This window comes from Suricata suricatta, chromosome 8, assembly GCF_006229205.1.
Source record: "Suricata suricatta isolate VVHF042 chromosome 8, meerkat_22Aug2017_6uvM2_HiC, whole genome shotgun sequence".
In the NCBI taxonomy this organism is placed as follows: Eukaryota; Metazoa; Chordata; class Mammalia; order Carnivora; family Herpestidae; genus Suricata; species Suricata suricatta.
Window position 1 is genome coordinate 58845521 of NC_043707.1, and position 4125 is coordinate 58849645.

Consider the following 4125-nt stretch of genomic DNA (forward strand, 5'->3'; position numbering starts at 1 on the left):
GCCCCAGGGCTTTGAAAGGTGTCTGTGAGCATTTGTGCTTTATCTCAATTAATTTTGTTCATCCGTTAGCAAGATGTGACCTACGGTATCAGAAATGCCCAAGAGAAGTTATTTTGGAGTGTGAGAAAGCTCAAAAATTTTTTCGTATAAATTAGTGGTAATTTCTTCTTTGTGCCTTTTCAGCTTACCAAAAGTTTCATAGGAACACTCTACTTACAGATGGTAGAGGAAACCTATAAATACTGATAAACAGTCCGCCTCACAAACCCTACCACCCCTAAGTAGGCTGCAAGATACTTGAGAGCCTGATATCCATTATATCAGCATATCTAAATAAGATCCCCAAAGCATAAACACATGCAGCAGTGAATACAACAAGGAAGTTATTGAAATATAGAAGAAATATAGTGTGTAAATTTGCTATCAATTTTAACTCATTGCTTTCATTTTCACATCAAGGGCATAAGTCAAGACATGCTATATTTTGTTTTTTTTAAAGAATCTGTAATCAAAATTTCAAGATTGGAGATGAGGCTAAGTGACAGGGAGAAAAAGAAAAAGCCAAAGTCCTCCGGGAGGTGCCATTCTATGCACAGGCAGGATGAAATTGGACACATTTTTCAATTGGATTCCTAGCGAAAGGAAATCATGCAATGTTCTTATAAGACAACTGTTACTTAGCAGCGTATAGTCTCTGTTGGGTTTTTGGATAAATAAAAAAATATATATGATGTTAACTGTATCCGACTATTATTTGGAAGAGATAATAAATAGCTGACTAATACCATCTTCAGCAAGGACACTGGAAACTTCCTCATCCAGGAAGACGGTAATTAACAGGGTAAGTTTAACAAATGAGGTGCCGGTGTTTTTCAAGAGTGTCAAATAATAATAACAAAAAACTCCAAAACAATTTGTCCCTAAATTTAAAACACAAAGGTCAAGGCTTTTGTGTCATCTAAATCTAACAAATCTTGAAATATATTGTCTTGGGCATCATGCCACACAAATATTTAAAAGTGCCCCCGCACACATTTTTTGCCGTGTAAGTCTCATATAAGGACAAACTTCCTGGTAAGCGATATTCGTTCTCTTCCTCTGAGAAGAAATAGAAATTCTAACAGAATTCCTGTGGTGGGGAGCCTGGGTCTGACTTCAGCTCAGGTCATGATCTCACATTCGCAAGTTCAAGCCCTGTGTCAGGCTCTGTGCTGACAGCTCAGAGCCTGGAACCTGCTTCAGATTCTGTGTCTCCCTCTCTCTCTCTGCCCCTCCCCTGCTCATTGTGTATCTGTCTGTCTCAAAAATAAATAAGCATTAAAAGAAATTTTAAAGAATATCCTGTGGTTATGTATTTTTCTTCAGTCTTAAAATATCTTTCTAGCTATTAAAATAATAAACATTTTATTTGTAAAGTACATGAAGCCTAAAGGAGCAGGAATAAAATCACTCATTATCATCTTAGGATTTTATTATAATCTTTTTTTCTGAGTTCTTACATAACTGAAGTATAGTATGTAAATTTAGAAGCTTGACTTTTTTTCTACTTATTGTTCTTTGTGAATAATTTTTTGACCTATCTCTGATTACTCACTTGTAATACATGTCTGGAAGAATAAATAGAATATGACCACTTCAAGAATTTTAATATATACACCCAAATTGCTTTTCAGATATTCTGAACCAATTTACCCACCAACATGTGCTGTGGGTGCCTATTCTATCTCACTCTAAATAGTACTGGATTTTAAAAAATTTATTCTGTGCTAATCTGAAAGACAGAAATGCAGTCCTTTTTGTTTTAATTTGCATTTATTTGAGTTCTAGTAAGATTGTTTATATGTACTGGCTAATAACATTTTCCTTAAGTGAATAAAAGATTCATGTCCTTTGCTCATCTACCTCCTGAAATTTCACTTTCGTTATCATTTTATATGAATTCTTAATCTGTTAAGATTATAAACCTGTCTGTCATGTTTCTTATAAATACCACATTTCCTTGATTCTAAGTTGCCTTTGATGGAAAGACACAATACTATTTTAATAGCAGCCTTTAAGGAAAAAAATAACTATACTTATAAAGATGTTGATTATAAGACGTCGTGATTTCAGAGATGTTAAAATGTAGGGAATGTTAAAATTTTAAGTGTGGAGAATGTTAAAATGTAGAGTTGGCTCAGAATCGATACAATATGAATTTATTGTGGGTCTGTAGAAATTGATCATATTGTCTGATAAGTACTGCTATGGACAAAGTGACATGACCCAATATCTAAAAGTGTACAGTTTGAAGAAGTACATGAGTTTTATTTATTTTTTAAATATAATTTATTGTCAAGTTCGGTAACATACAGTGTGTACAGCGTGCTCTTGGTCTGGGGGGTCGATTCCCGTGACTCATCACTTACATAAAACAGCCAGTGCTCATCCCAACAAGTGTCCTCCTCAATGCCCGGCATCCATTTTCCCTTCTCCCCCATGACCCCCATCAACCCTCAGTTTGTTCTCTGTATTTAAGAGTCTTTTATCGTTTACCTCCCTCTCTGTTTGAAACTATTTTTTCCCCTTCCCTTCCCCTATGATCCTCCATTAAGTTTCTCAAGTTCCACATATGATATCTGTCGTTCTCTGACTGGCTTATTTCACTTAGCATAATATAATACCTTCCAGTTCCATCCACATTGTTGCAAATGGCAGGATTTCATTATTTCTTATTGCCAAGTAGTATTCCATTACTTATATGTATATATATGGCATACACATATATAGTATGTATACGTACATATAGATACGTATAATTAATAATTATGGTTGCCATGCATTGAGTGTATGTTCTGTGCTAATCACTGTGAGAATTTCATGAAGAATAGGAGTCCAGGCAGAACCAATAGATTGGTTCTAACTTACTTATCCATCCCAATTATTTATTGCACACCTATTATGTGCCAGACACTGTTCTTTGTGACAAACAAGAAAGAAATATCCCTGATCTCCTGGTACAGCTCTTCCTTGACTTAGGATTGGACTATGGCCCTATAAAGCCATTGTGAGTTGAGAATATCATAGGTGGAATGCGTTTAATATCCCTAACCTACCGAATATCATAGCTTAGCCTACACTATCCCAAACAAGCCCAGAACACTTACATTAGCCTACAGCTTGACAAAATCATCTCACACAGAGCCTATTTTCTAATAAAGTGCTGACTATCTCATGTAATTTACTGAAGACTGTACAGGAAGTGAAAAACAGAAGTTTCATGGGTACAGAACAGTTCTATGTGAGTTGGCAAATTACCCTCAGGATCACAGACAGAAACAAGTTAACAACTAAAGAAGAAAATGTCAGAGTGTGAGAAGCGCCAAGAAGAAAAAAAACTATAGTCATGTGGCTGTGGCTGGTGAGAGGACCCGTCTGCGGAAGTGTGTCCGCTCTTGAGTCCCAGGCCTGCCAGCATATGTCACTTTAAAACAGAATTTTCTAAGCCAGCAGACTATGCTTTAAATTAATTGAAGTCTGTTGGTCTTGCATTAAAAGCAGTTTGAGGGGTGCCTGGGTGGCTGTGTGGGTTGAGTGTCCGACTTTGGCTCTGGCCATGATCTCATAGTTTGTGGTTCAAGCCCTGCATCAGGCTCTGTCCTGACAACTCAGAGCCTGGAGCCTGCTTCAGATTCTGTGTCTCCCTCTCTCTCTGCCCTCCCCTGATCATTTGTACACTTTCTCTCAAAAAGAAATAAACATTAAAAAAATTAAAAACAATAAATTTTATTTTATTTTTTTAATTTTAAATTTTTATTTATTTTTTTTACTTTATAAAGTTTCATATTTTTTAACATATGCAATTATTTTCCATCATTTACAATACAGTAGTTGCAATGACACTCAAAACAGAGAAGCAAAGTAAAAAATCAAAACACCAACTTCTATTTCATGTAATTAGACTTATACAGAAATTAGAAGGTTAAGTAACAACTAGTTAATCACCTAATTTCACAGCTATCTGAAGTGGCAATCATTATATAGCAGCTTATCTATGATACATTCAAGATACATGATACAATATATTACTTGTTCATAGGCTACAACACAGCCTGCTTAATACCTTTCCTTAAATTCCACCTCTAT